At 40.9% G+C, this 15,678-nt stretch overlaps 1 protein-coding gene across 4 annotated transcripts in view; it reads right to left on the bottom strand.

Moving 5' to 3' along the window:
- SLC16A12 (solute carrier family 16 member 12) overlaps nt 1-10,632 on the bottom strand; it is a 96,119-nt gene extending 85,487 nt beyond the window's left edge. The window contains exon 1 of one of the 4 annotated variants that reach the window (XM_004461417.5): nt 10,183-10,632. The gene's annotated coding sequence lies outside the window, so the exon portion shown is untranslated. Of the gene's footprint in view, nt 1-9,778 lie in introns of all 4 variants that reach the window. The other 3 variants (XM_058298807.2, XM_058298809.2, XM_058298810.2) reach the window with 3 other exon arrangements.
- Between the last annotated feature and the right edge of the window lie 5,046 nt (nt 10,633-15,678).

The following is a 15,678-nucleotide window of genomic DNA, read 5'->3' as shown; positions in this document are numbered from 1 at the left end:
ACTCTTCACTGTGTAGACACATCTACATAGACTATGATGTGCCCTCTGGGGTTGTAAAATGGCAGTGACACCATAAATAAGCACAGCCCTTGCACTCACAGTTTGTCTGATGTAAAAGATCAACAAGTTAATAGACAATTAGAATATAAAAAGAAAGGTACAATGACCAAGATACAGCCTGGGCATAATCTGAGGACAGTCTAGTTATTTTCCACAGTTCTTTGAACCATTTCATTCTCCACTTTTTACATGCACCCTGGAAATTACATCCAAACACAGGACTTAGAGACTATAAGCTAAGGATGCCCAAATTTTGGACTTCCTGCCCAGAATATCAAACTGATTACCAATCATCTCTAGTATGTGCCCTAGAGGCTCCACAGCAAGCACCAAAGATATAAATATGAATAAAACAAAAGTCTCATTATGAGGCATTAACCTTATTTCCCATCTGGACCACTTCAACAGACACCTAGTTTGTCAACTTCTCAGGACTTTGTTCAAGCCCCATTCAGAGTTATCTATTTGAAATCATACTAATTATATCACCAACCTCCCACCCCTACCTGCTCCTCTGTTTAAAAGCCTTTGAGGGCTACTCTTAGCTGCCAGAGCACAATTGAAACTCCTTCGTGTGATATGCAGAACCCTGCATGATCTGGCTCCTTTCTTATCTTCCACTCTCACCCTATACATACCCTCTGCTTCAGCCACATCAAACCACTTGCTGTTCTCTCAATCCGCAGTGTACTTTCCCACCTCAGTGCTTTGCACATACTGTACCTACTGCACAAAATGCCCTGCCCCAGGTTATTCACCTCATGAGTTACTTCATTCCTTTAAGGGTTTAACTACCCTGGGCAGAGTTAAGTACCTCCAATCTAAACTCGCAAGTGATGGTCATCCTTATCTTTGGATGTTCATCACAATGCTATAACTATTTATACACACACCTCTCTTCCCTAGGAGATTGCAAGCCTCTGGAAAAGAACTCTGTCTCTTCTCTGTGGGTCTTCAGCCCCCAGCACAGTGTCTGGAGCATAGTGGGATCTCAGTAAACACTTGCCTGATAAAGGAATAAGCTCATTGAATTTATTTTAGCTTTGTTAATTACAATATTTTTTATCGAGAAGGGATTTTAAAGATAATTAATTCTATCCCATCTAATTCAAGTGTCCCTTCTTCAACTTCTGCTTCAAGCTGTTAAAAACTAAACTGAACCTTCACCTTGATATATCTGCAGTCAATCAAGTATACTATCATGAAAGACTTCATAAAGAAAAAAGAAAAAGCCAGGAAGATTCTGATTTGCCAATATGAGTGTGAGATGTCAATTTGAGTGTACTAATCACTCGGTGACACTTAACAGTTCTAGTTAGACCTACATCCCTAATCAAATTGGAATATGATGGTCTATTTTTAATCATTTTGAATGTGGAAGATAATCAAAGAACTCAACCTAAGGAAGTAAAAGGAGAGAAAAAATGCATGGAGCTTAATTTTTCATACAATAACTAGTCCCCTTATCTCTAGAACACCCTATTAAGTAAACCCCTTTTGACCAGTATCTTTTTTATAAGCATTTATGTATTCTTTTACCCAGCTACTTTTTTTAAACAGTGTTAATGAATTTTTAAATTAAGTTAATACACTCTTGCCTGGTGAGGATTTTAACTAAATTTGCCAAACAGCTGGCCAGCAAATTGAGGATGAGGTCAGTGTCAAAGAAACACACTGAAACTACAGAACCATGTGGAATGGAGACTACATCCCCATTGTCCCCAACTCCCAGCAACCTGAAAAACACAGTTCAAGAGCTACTGGTCAAGATCTTTGAAGGTGCTATTTTTTTTTAACACAAAAATCAACAGAAAAGCACAATTTGGGAAAACTAATTGGTAACAATGAATGAGAATTTCCATGGATATTAAAAATAAAATACGAAGAAAAATACCATTAAAAATAAGGTTTTCCTAAGTACTCCACTAGATTCTAAGTATTCCACTAGATCACTCCTTTTAAAGTTCTACACCAATCAACTCACCGCATTTTCTCAAAGACAGTAAATCCTAATGAAAAGGGGAAAAAACTAAAATTATTCATATTTTGTTTAAGTCACATAAGATGGGTTTAAAACATCTATCTTCCTTATATAAATGTCGATACTATAGTTGGCTATTTTGAAAGTCTACATTGATACAACAAATTAAAGAGGGGAGAGGGAATCCAGAGACAAATTTGAACATTTGACAACCCAATCAACTTAAGGGAACGAATGGTAAACAAATGCACATCTATAAGTTCATAGAGGAAACAGATTATTGTTAAAGAGGAAAAGGCCAAATTATTGTCCTCAACAAATATGCCTATATGACAACACAATCACCAAAAACATAAAACAAGTTGGTTGAACAAAGGGATGGTTGACTATCATGACACCAATTTGAATGATTTGATTGTTTTGACATCATACAGACATCAGCTTAGTGAATCCCACAAGGGAAAAAAAAATCAGTGAAAATTCATTCAGCCATTGAGAAAGCTTCCCATTTACTGAGTTGGCACCTATGTAGTGTAATTGCAAGAATCAAGTAAAAGAAGAAAAAAATTATCATGCTTATTTTTTCACCTACTATGTTTAGAAGATTCCATAATAACCATTTATTTCAATAAAATTTGTTCTATAAAAGGATAAAATGATTAAGTATTATAAAAATCAGTGATTCTCTACCTCGGTTTCACGTGAGATTCACCCTGTGAGTTTTAAAAACTACCAATGCTCTGGCCCCACCCCAGACCTAATGAATCAGGATTTGAGGATAGGTTCTTGGCACCAGCATTTTCTTCCTTTCCCAGGTATAGCCATGGTTAAAAACCAGTAGTGCAAATCTGTGAAACCACTGATTGACGGGTCCGTTTTCATTTGTCAGTTGATTATTTGCCATTGGGCTGAGCAAACCACTTCATTTTGATACCAGTGATAGCTATGACTTTGGGTTCCCCCATTTGTGACTATTTAATAATGATAGTTAAGGCAGTTTTTTTTGTTAATCGGCTGGTTGGCTATCTGAATGAAGACAAATTTAACTTTGTTTTAAGTGTAGGATTTTGTCTTTTTTAATTTAATTTAATTTAATTTTTTATTTTTGTGGTTCCTTCATGGGCAATGAATGTGGTTGTTATGAAGTCACGGGTTCAGAGAGCTGCAGTTGCTCTTTCAAGAAATACGAGTTTCAGTAAATAAATATGAACTCACTCCCTTAGAAAGTATTTCATCAAGCATAGTAGAGTGATAAAAACACTACCAGTTGGTCCCACAAATAAATAATTACAATCTTAATATAATTACAATAGCAATATTTTAAATAAATCATAGAATCGTGAATTGGAATCAAGAATATTTTGAGAAAATATAAAGTCTACAAGTGTGTTTGAGGTGACAAATGTTAAGTGTTGGTGTAGTTAACATTATATGTTACCACTTGTTCCCATACATGAACCAGGCAGCCATTAGACACAGGTTAGGGAAGAAAAACAAAGTTGCTGATTTTTATGGTGACTTGGGTGCTTGAAAACTAGGTTCAGAGGGAAGCGGACTTGGCCCAGTGGATAGGGCATCCGTCTACCACACGGGAGGTCCGCCGATCAAACCCCGGGCCTCCTTGGCCTATGTGGAGGTGGCCCACGCACAGTGCTGACGCGCGGAAGGAGCACCATGCCATGCAGGGGTGTCCCCCCGCATAGGGGAGCCCCAAGTGCAAGGAGTACACCCTGTAAGGAGAGCCGCCCTGTGTGAAAGAAAGTGCAGCCTGCCCAGAAATGGCGCCGCACACACGGAGAGCTGATACAACAAGATGACGCAACAGAAAGAAACACAGATTCCCATGCCGCTGACAACAGAAGCGGACAAAGAACGCACAGCAAATAGACACAGAGAACAGACAACTGGGACAGGGGTGGGGGGAGAAGGGGAGAAAAATAAATAAATAAATCTTTAAAAAAAAAAAGAAAACTAGGTTCAGGCCTCCTCTGTAATCTTACACAACTCATAATACATCTTTGAGAGAGTCACAAAAATAGACCCATTTTCTCTCCAAATGCAGAAAGACAAGCTATTTCCAAGATATAGTGGGCACCTTTGGAAATTGAAACAACAGAAACTCTCTTAACAGAAGAAATCAATTAGAAATCAGTAAAAGCAAAGAGCCAAAAACTTGATACATCACACTTGAAACATGGTATTTCAACTTTAGTCATGTAAATAAATGTACATTCATTCAGCAATATTTGAATGGCATGTTATGTTTGGAGTTCCACGTTGCCTTTCTTGGTTAAACCATGCTCAAATACATTATCTACAATTTCCTGCTTGATGTGGAGAGGGTGGCCATGGTAGCTGCTGATGGTTGGGAGAGGGAAGAAGAGATATGGTGTGGGGACATCTTCAGGATTTGGAGCTGTCCTAGGTGGTGCTGCAGGGACAGATGCTGGACATTGTGTGTCCTACCATAGCCCACTGGGTGGACTGGGGGAGAGTATGGACTACAATGTGGACCACTGTCCATGTGCTGCAGTGGTTCTCCAGAATGTATTGGCAGGGTGCAGTGGATGTGCCACAATGATGGAAGAGTTTGTTGATGTGGGAGGGGTGGTGTGGGTGGGGTGGGGGGTATATGGGGACCTCATATTTTTTTAATGTAAAATTTAAAATAAAATAAAGAAGAAAAATAAAATTTATTGAGACTTGTAAAAAAAAATAATAAAGCACATGCCAAAGTAAAAAAAAATTTTTTAAGTAGAGCAGGGCCTTAAAGACATTTGTGAAGTAACCTGAGTGCAGAATCTTTCTAGATTCTTTTTTACTGTAGTTTTCCAATCTTTCATAGTTGTTGTCTTAGTTCTCCAAGCCATTATCACAAATACCACCTAATGGGTTGGCTTAAACAATGGGAATTTATTGTTTCACACTTCTGGAGGCTAGAAAGCTTGCTTCCTCCCAAGGTTGGTAGCATTCTGGTGCTGGCTTGCCACAGTCCTTGGCGATTCTTGGCTTTCCCATCACATGGTGATGTCTTCTCCTTTCTCTTCCAGGTCCCTGCTGGCTTCCTGCTTCTAGCTCCTGCTCAAGGCTTTCTCTCTCTATTTATCGGTTTCTTTCTTTTTGTACGACCTCCAGTAATCCAGGTTAAAACTAAATGTATTCAGTTAGGCCATACCTTATCTATAAATAATATCTTCAAAAGATTCTATTTACAATGGTTCACACCCACAGGCATATGGGTTAAGAATAAGAACATGGCTAAATTGGAGTACGAAAGTCAAACTACCACAGTTGTCTCGTCTACACCTAAGTAGAAACAGTTTTCTTGCTGTTGTCTTTCAACGTACTTTACTTTTGTAGGTCCATGTGGCAATCATCTTCGTTTTCACAGAAATAATATTTTTGGCACTCACATGATAACTGTGCAATATTTAATTAAATTGCCAAATTACCATAGCAAATATAACCAGCATTAACAGGAGGATGACCAAACCTCACTGTAAGAATGCACCTGAGGAAGCGGACTTGGCCCAGTGGATAGGGCGTCTGTCTACCACACGGGAGGTCCGCAGTTCAAACCCCAGGCCTCCTTGACCTGTGTGATTAGCTGGCCCATGCGCAGTGCTGATGCGCGCAAGGAGTGCCCTGCCATGCAGGGGTGCCCCCCACATAGGGAAGCCCCACGCACAAGGAGTGCGCCCCATAAGGAGAGCCACCCAGTGCAAAAGAAAGTGCAGCCTGCCCAGGAATGGCACCGCACACACTGAGAGCTGACGCAGCAAGATGACACAACAAGAAGAGACACAGATACCCATGTCACTGACAACAACAGAAGCGGACAAAAAGAAGAACATGCAGCAAATGGACCCAGAGAACAGACAACGGGGGGCGGGGGAGGGGAGAGAAATAAACAAAATAAATCTTAAAAAAAAAAAAAATGAATGCACCTGAGCTGGTGAAGGCAAAGTACACTAGTTTATCATGATGACAGCTTTTGCCACAGTGGTCTTTGTGCTCTGAGAAACAACCAATATGAGTTTCAGAAGGAAAGGAGAGCATGGGTTAAACCAATGAGTTGTTTCAGTATAGATTAGTACTCTACTACCCAGCACAGGGGTGGGGGGATGCATGCAGAGGGGAGCAGAGGGGATATTTCTATCACAAAACCTGACACAGCCTCAACTGGCTCCTCAAAGGAAATCTTGACATCATCAAAAAGTAGCAAAGATGTGCTCCCAGAAAGATAGTTATATCCTCTGCCTCTATAAAAGCTTTACACATTTTGCAAGGAGCTTCTCAAACATCTCTTCCTCTACAAAGCCTTCCCTAACCTCTCCTCCTCACAATCCCTGCACAAGCTCTCTCTCCTTTATAATTTCCAAAGTCCTTATCTGTCTCTTAAAGGGGTTATAACTGTTATTTTAGCTATTAATACAAGGTCTTTCCTTCCATACTAGGCTGTAACCTACTTCAGGGGCAGGATCCTGTGTCTTTCTCTCTACTACTGCCACCAACACAGTGCTTCTATAAAAGAGGCCCTCAAAACACATCTTGAATAAAGAGTAGAAGTTCAATAAATATTTATTAAATATATAAATGAGAAATAAATTAAATAATTCCTTAATGGCCAGTAACTTCCTACCTGGTTACAGCAACTCACTGCAATTCCTCAGCGTGCAATACAAGAAGGAGGGAAGAGTATCTGAAGGGGCAAAATGGCAGGCAAATGAAGAAGAAATTCAACGACTAAGTGCCTGGCAGGCAGAAGAAACCCTAACTCTCAACCAAGTGATTAACAGCGACCACCTTCTAATAGGATGTTGTCAGATAATGACAATTCCTCATGACCTTTGATGTAGAACAAATTAGAAACAGAAACAGGCATGTCCATTTCTAGAAGAAAAGCTTTAAAAAAGTAACGAGTCTATATAACATATGAAACCTCACATGAAATACAAATATGGGTGATATTGCATATATAAACCTGTTTTTAAAAATGTAAATACAAATAAATGGAAGAAATAGAAACAATAGCAGCAATGTATGGCATGGAAGTATAGAGAGATTGAGAGGTGATGAGTTTGCTTGCCTGTTTTTTATTATTGTAATTATTATTGGAATAATGAAAATGCTCTAATAATGATTGAAGTGATGAATGCACAACTATGGGATTATACCAAATACCACTGATTGTACACTTTGGATGGATTAATGCTTTATTAATATGTACCAATAAAGTTGATTTGTTAAAAATAATTTTAAAAAGGAAAAAAAAACAGAGAAAGGTAGAAAATCTTTGTACTTAAAATTATCCAACATCTTCAAATGTGGATTTGGTTTTTCTCAATTAAATAATAACAATCTTTTAATGGGTGAGTCTTAAATATACTAGGAAATACTCATAAATAATTGCTTCCAAATTATTAAAAGCAAAGCAATTGCTTAGGTAAGGAATGCATAAACAATCCCAAAAGCTACAGTGAATACTTTTTTTGGCTGTATAAGACTGAAAAACTGCCAAGTTCGTTTTGATAAGCCTTTGTTAAAAAATAATAAACATGCCTGAGCTTGCAAACCATGCTGTTTTGAAGAAAAAGCAATGGAGAGAATTACAAAATGCTTAAAACTAGAATGTCTGATTAAAATGAAAAATTGCTGTTGTAAAAGATTTACCAGTAAGTTGCAACAATGCACAGTATGCACCACTATGAATATGGAGGGTGGGGATGTAAAATGAGACAAAATAAAAATGGAACACCATTTTCATAAATAAATAAAAAGCTACATCTTACCAGTGAATGCAATTACAGTCTCCATCACAAGTTGTAGCTACAGTTTTGGCACGGTCGCACAGACACTGTTGAGAAAACTAATCCTCCCATGCTTCATTAGGTTTAATGTCACCACAATAATGTCCTTGTACTAAAGGAAATATTATCCCATCAGCGATAACTGAATGTACATAAAATAATCAAGGTGGAAACTGCTCTTCACATACAGTAGAATGTTAGTTCATAATAAATGTTACTTCACCTGATTTTGTGCCTTTGTTTGTTTTTCATGACTATAAGATCAGCAAAACCACAGGATTGGAATAAGATAGTCTGAAATGTTTATGCTCATTTCCCTGCTTTAGGCAACACTGAAATTCTCTTCTATTTGTATAACAAAATCCTTCCCCAACCTCCCAAATTCTAATGAATGACTGGTAATGTGAGCTCCTTGGAGGCCCAAATTCTTTGTTCATATCCCAAAAGCCCAAAACAGTGCCAGGCACATAGTAAGTACTTAATAAATACCTGCTAAATTAAACTAAATTGGAAAACAAAAACAATATGCAAAGCAATACTAAAAGGCTACATAAGTCAGTTCTAAGTTCCTTTCTTAATCCTGTTACAGGACACGGTGTTATAGGCCCACATATAAGGCACTTTTTTCAAATCTGCTCCAAGGCCATAAATCACTCCTTTGGCTCCAACCAATCATCACCACTGATAGCAGAGAAAGAGAAGAACCCCAAGGAGGGATGCATATAAATCCGATACCAGTGGGAGACTTAACCCCATCCGTTTTGAGTACTTTTCTTCTTCTGGAGGTTCACCTGGGATATACAGGTATATCCTGGATATACCAGCATAGTTACCTTCATATAAAAAGAACTTAAAATATCATTTGGAAATCAAGAGCTTGGATTTTCTCTTTTTGCTCCAAAGGTGGTTTGACTAAATCAATCCCTCTCATCTATTTCAGAATCCCACCAGGTAGAAATAAATAAAAATGAAGAACAGGAAAATCAAATGATTTTATTAATCTCATTTTTGTTCAAAATGCCCAGTTGGAAGGAATATGCCTTGAAAACTGAACAAGGTGAAATAAGAAGACTTGGATTCTAGCACTAATGAAAAGTATGGGCTTGGCCAGTTTGGGGCCCAGCTTGGATCTAAGCTTCCTGGGTTATAAAGTGAGGTATTTGAATTTAGTAGATGATCTCTCCAAACCGTTCCAATTTCTAAGATCCTGGGATTATAAGTGACCAAATACAGTCAATATTAATTATCATTCCTTGCCAGCCTTTATTTTTCCCACAAACATGTTGAGAATTGTGGGAGAGTCAGAAATCATGAACCCTAGTTTGGCGGGGGAGGGTCATGCAAGGAGCAGTTGATGATATTCAGAATTAATGAGCTGAGATCTCTGAATTTGAAACACCTGAAGGCTTTCCTTTTGTGTTAAACCATGTCGCCGGTGTACCCAGCTCTCTGCAAAGAAACAGGTAGCATGGTTTAACAGTCTCCTGACAGGTCGCATCTGACTCGACATTAAATAATAGAGAGACGTTTAGAATGTTAAGTTATGAAAACAGAAAATTAAATAGCTTCACTGGAAACCTGCTTTAGAAATGTTGCTGCCAGCGCCTCTCCGAGTCCCCACAAAAGGTATCGCTGCTTTTCTTTGTGGACAAGAAGCAATTGAAAGAAAGTAAAGTCAACCAATTGAAGTTTTTGAAGGCTAATGTGTTTTTTATTTATCATCCCCTACTATACCACCCACGAGAAATAAATATCGTTCGAGGCGGAAGGGGGAGGGAGGAGGATTAATTTAAATGAAGTTTTTTTTAAACCCACTGCTAACAGAAAATCCAAAATAAAAATAAAGATGGGCTCTTCTGCACCAGAAAGTCTGTATTTGGAAACCCACAGGAGACGGAGATCAAAGCCGCTTTCTCTCTCCACCCACCTGCCCAGAAACTTTGCCTGTGATAGGGGCCCAATAGAACACCACAAGTTGGCACTTCTAATCCAACAGGTGCGCCGAGGGACGAGGGTCATAGTCGGAGACTCACTGCGCGGGACTGGGTGCTGGTGCAGCGGGAAGTGAAAGGCACGTCTCGGTCCTCCACCAGCTCCACGACGCCGAGGCCGAGCGCTCGGCCGCCCGGCCGCAAAGGATGCCTGGGTCGCCGGCGCCAACGCGTCCTCCCCACCGCCGAGCCCGACAGCGAGAAGAGGGTGGCCCGAGTGGACTCCTAGGCCCCACGCTGGGATCCGGGTGCCTGAACCGCTCGTGGGAGACTGCGCCCGGGGGAGACCAGCGGGACAAGGCGACCCGCCCCCGAGCGCGCGGAGCCCGCGCGTCCTCACCTCGCGGGGACCGCTGCAGCCCTGGCGGCGGCGCGCGGACATAGCCCCGGGGAGACCCGCCGTGCCGCGTGCCTGCGCGGTGGCCCCTTGCCTGGCCCCCGGCGCCGCGGTCCGCGCTTCCGAAGGACGGGGCGGAGGCGCGGGCGGGGCTGGGACCAGGGGGCCTCACCCGCAGCTTCGGGAACGGGGAGCGTCGCGAGGAAGATCCCAGGACTCGACTCGCCGAGGGCGCCGGCACGTTCGGCTCAGCGGGCTCCGCCGTGGACTCGCTGCGGGCCAGGGGAAGGGGATTTATCACTGGGATCCGCTCTGTGTGCTACGGTTTGGCCAGGAGTGAGGGACACGGAGGCGGAGGGACGCCCCGCGGTTATGTAATGCATCGGCCCGTTGTGCCCGGACCAGCTCGCTGGAGGACTGCCCGACCCTCTACGGGATCAGCAGTGCGCGCCGCTCACCTAAGCGAGCCGAGGACTTTCCCCTGCAGGGCAAAGCGCAAGCTCTCGAGAAGCAACACTAGCGTTGCCATGGGTGTCCCCGGCAGGACTCTGGATCCTGCCGCCTGCCAGTCCTTTCTGTTCACAACACAGGAAACTGAGGCACCGTGGGGTTAGTTAAGAGCATTGGCTCATTACAGTTTGAAGGACCTGGGTTTTACTCTCCTTAAAAGATCGTGAACTTGAGCGAGTTAATATTCTCAGCCTCAGTTTCTTCACCAGTTAGCATACTAAAATTGCCACTTCCGCCCCCCCCCCCCCCCCCGTAAAGTTACCGCTGTCTGTTGTGCTAGATAGAGGTTGCCCACTCCCAAGCGTTGACTTACATAATCTGCTGCCTCACTGGCCCTCAGAAGGAGCTACCGGAGTTCGCCAGAAAGTGCCCCACAGAAAGCTAACCTTACTAAAGATTCCTCTACCTGTCAGAAGTAACGCCTCTGAACTGACAAGGTCGGAGGCTAAGTTCTTGGGATCCTTGATAGTCAAGATGTGGTTCTTGGACCAGTAGTGTTGTAGAAGTCAAGAGAGGTTCAATTATTTCCGTATACGAAGGCCAGGACTCAGGAATAATTTTGGGAGGGAAAAAGAACTTATTTACGACCAGCCGGGCTCGCAGCTTCTCATTCCAAAATGATTTTTGAGGAGGGGCCAAACGGTTCTTTGTTTCAGTGCTCCATAGGCTTGAATTACCATGTATCTTCCACATCCTAGGTAAGCTTTTAGCATGGACTTCATACATTCTAGATAAGCTTTTAGCACACTTGGTTTGCGTTTTCCGTGAATATTTAAAGTTTATAGAGTTTGCATTGCTAAACTGTTTCTCCATGACTGGAGTTATTGTCATGGTTACCAAGGGCGGGGGAGGGGGGGGCGCCTGCAGTTCTCACTATTCCAAACGCACAGCTCAGTCAGGTTGTCAATGAAGAGACAAACAACCCCCCACCCATAGCCTACATCAGTAGCACCAACAGCATCCGAGAGCTTGTTAGAAATGCAGTTTCTCAGGTCCCACCCCAGGTCCACTAAATCAGATTCTATGTTTTATTCACCCAGAGATTCAGATTTACATCAAAGTCTTCTAAGTACTAAACCAAAATGAGTTAGAATTTTTTGGAAAATTCAAGAAGACGACTGAGAAGTTATTGAGCAGTTGTATCTTAAGTTGGTTTTTTGCTTTTTTTTTTTTTTTAACAGACTGGTAAAATTGCTTCTCATTTTCTGCTCTCCTCCCCTCAGTTTCCTGCCCTTTATAAATTTGCATTTAAGTCCTATTTTCGTTTGCAATAAACTACAGGTTAGATCAAAGGGATGATTAATGAATATGTTTCTAAAACACACATGGAATTTAACAAATACAGCCTGTAAAGACTTCATTAGCATTGAAAATGAGCCTATAAATGTAGAGGCAGCTAGTGAGCCCTGGAGCTCTCAGCTGTGAAGGTCTTTGGATTAAAGGTTAGAATACTTTTGCGGTTCAAAAAAATACTTCTCTTAGTTAAATATTGTTAGGGGTGGCAAGTAAGCTCCATTTCCCATTTAAGTAATGTAATATAACCAGTTCTCTAAAAGTTTTGGGAAACAGAAAACTCACAGGCTTCCTTCCTTCCAAGTCTCTGCTTACAAGGGCTCTAGCAAAGCCCAAGGCAAATATTTTGCTTCTTTCATTTAATGCTGTGTTTTTTAAGTTCTGAAAGTGTTGAAATTTAGTTTCCCTGGTTCTGTCTCTAGCAGAATGATTTCATCCTGTGAGAGTACTGTTGATGTGGGCTATGGGTGGGAGGCTCTTTGTCTCTTCGGAGATAACCTTAACCTAAGCTGTCTGTCCTGACTTGTGGGTGTAGGATGGTGAGAAGCTGCAGCCCTGCCCTTGGTAACCATGGCAACGACTCCAGTCCCAGGAAACAGTTTATCAATGCAAACTCTATAAATTTTAAATATTCAGGGAAAATGCAAACCAAATATGCTAAAATCTTATCTAGAATGTATGAAGTCCATGCTGAAAACTTACCTAGGATGTGGAAGATACATACACTAATTCAAACCTATTGAGCAATGAAACAAAGAACGGTTTAGCTCTTCCTCTGTATAAAAGGAACTCAAAATTCTTATTTGGGGCTCGGGTTTGCAACAGAAAGCTCCTGAGACCAGCCGGCCATCAGTAAACCATTTTTCCTTCTCAAAATCATTCCTGAATCCAAGCCTTTCTATATGCAAATAATTGAACCTCTCTCAAATTCTACAACACTGTAATTATGGGTTAATGAGCATGAAGAGGAAGCTAATGTTGATTGTAAATATAAGCAATGCCCTATAAACAAAGGCCACTTCCAGCTGCCTTCCACCTCAAGACTTTAAAAAAAAAAAAAAAAAAAAAAAACGCTGCAACTACGGCAGTGTGAAGATGTATAGGTGAGATGGAAAGAGGAAAGAGGAAAGGAATCTCCTTTCTCTGAGGTTGGAGGGCTAGAGAAACTGGGGAAAGAAAAAGACCTGCTTACCCTGTGTGAGAGAAAGGCAAAGATGGAACCTCAGAGTTCAGCCAGGAAGAAAATGAACAATGAAGCACTTCTTTTAAGGAGTGCTATCCAATAGAACTTTCTGCAATGATGGAAATGATCTGTATTTGCACAGTCCAATATGACTTGAAATGTAGCTATTTACATTTACATTTTAATTAATTAAAATTCAGGGGTGTGTGTGTGTGTGTGTGCGCGCTATTGTATTGCACTAACCACATTTCAAGTGTTCCATAGCAATATATAGGGACAATGCAGATTATAGAACTTTTCCTTCTTCCCAGAAAGTTCTATTGAATAGCAGTGCTGGGAAACCAGGATTTGGGTGAGGAGGTGAGCTCAGATAGTCTACCTTTTCCAAGTCCTACTCAGAACTTCATCTGTCAAAAGGCAGGTGGAGGAACGATCATTAAACCTAAGTTGTTGCTGTTGAGACTCAAAATAAGATAATCCCAAGAGTACACTTAACGCAATGCCTTGCACATAGTAAATGCTCCCAAAATCTGAGCCAGCATTAATATTGATAGTTATTTTACACTGAAAAAAATAATAATGATACTATAGACACGTTAATATTAGTTAAAGAGCATTTCATTGATGAGGTCAGCTGATCTGATACCTCTATTACCCTTTATGGCTTTGTTCCTAGTAATAAATACATTCTGAATTCCAAACAGGCAACTTAAAGATAAACTTTGAGGATACAACCTGTTCTAATCCCCTCCTCTGTCCCTTATCCCCAGTCAGAACTGAGCACTGCTCATACTGTTCTGGCCTAGAGGCACAGAATACTTGGTCAAATCCCTACCATGTGTATCCAATAAATGACAAGTGTGTTAAAAATCTTATTGCACCATGGCTCAGTGGAATTCATTTTCAGAGAAGATTCTCAGAAGCATGACACCTTTGGGTACATCCATTATGGAAGGTATTTCTTTCTGTTATTTGGTCAAACAAGGATATGTTAGCTCAGCAGAGGGAAACAAGAACATTGGCTCCATATCTAAGATACTAGAAGTCTGGGGGTTGGGGATGAAACCCTGAGCCTATTGCCTAAATAGAATTTGAAAGTTTATTTTCATGACTAATGCAGATTTTAGGGATAACTATAAACACAAGCAAAAGCCAAGATGAAAGTATTTTACACTGTCATTTATACAGATTAGGGCACTACATGGAAAGGAAAAAAGAGTGAGCAAGATTCTTTCCTGCACTCCAAGAAACAGATTTAATATTAACAGACTTCTGTTTTATTCTGCTTACTTTAATAAAATCATGTCCTGGGAGCATCCTTCAGATCTTACTTTCTTTATTTTCTTCCTTGGTTCCTCTATCAGCACTTCACTCCTTTTCTTGAGAGCGTTTTCTTAGAATTTAGGTCCTATCTCTTTATTCTCCTCTCTTAACTCATAGCTCAGTCTTCCTCTAGAGGACTTATCTGTTCTCATGACAACTAACTTCTACCTATCAGTGCCTCTGAAGTCGGTATTTCCAGTTCTGACCTCTCCCTGAACTCCAATTCTTGCCGCCAGATGTCCAGTGGATATTTTCATTTGAATTCTCCCCACCCCATCACTTCAAATGTTAGCGTATCAGGACTTAATGTCATCATTACAATCTGCTCTTAGCTCCCCAAGTGCTCTAGTTTCTCCTTCCAACATCACTGCCTTGGTCTCTGGTGCTCAAATGTGCTCATTTACTAAGGCTTAAGGCCATGGAATAATTTTCACCCATTTTTCTTCTTCATTGAGTCATGGTTTAACTGAAAGACATTGAATTTGGAATCGGAAGACCAAAGTAAAATCCCATTTCTGCCTCTTCTTAACAGTATAAACTTAGGAAATGTCTTAACCTCCATAACCCTCGGATTTCTCATCTACAGACTGTCAATATTACAGTTGATGAGTGGCTATTTACTCCAGTTTCTGTGCTAATTGTTAGACTTTCATCCTCTACATGATGACATTTTAGACCAGTTGTGGGGAGCCTTCCTGACCCTTGTAGGACATTTAGCACCATCCCTGGTGTCTACCCATTAAATGTCAGTAGCAATCCCCCATAATCCTGACAATCTACATTGTCTTCAGACATGCCAAATGTTCTCTGAGCAGGGATAAAATGCCCCATTGAGTACCACTGGATTAGACTAATACTGGGAGGAGTTATAGTTCCTTTCTCTCCCAGAGCTTTGAGCATTACTCTCTGACAGTATGAAAGGGGCTGCACAGCTCTGCACACACCATCGGCCCCAGGCCAGTGTTTGCCAAACATGGATGTCCATTCATTCGTGGTACTCTATCAAGCAATCTGGAGAGCACAGTTGAATAACACTTTTAGAAAAAAAAAATCAATTTAGACTATTGTTCTGACTTATCATATCCTAACAAATAGTATTTTTAAATACCAGCAATAATAAAATACAAACCTAGTATATTACATTTTCTTAATAATTTGGTTCTCTCTCCCTCCATTTATTCTCACTGCTC

This window comes from Dasypus novemcinctus, chromosome 6 (assembly GCF_030445035.2).
Source record: "Dasypus novemcinctus isolate mDasNov1 chromosome 6, mDasNov1.1.hap2, whole genome shotgun sequence".
Taxonomy (NCBI): domain Eukaryota; kingdom Metazoa; phylum Chordata; class Mammalia; order Cingulata; family Dasypodidae; genus Dasypus; species Dasypus novemcinctus.
This window is presented reverse-complemented; position numbering and strand designations above follow the sequence as displayed.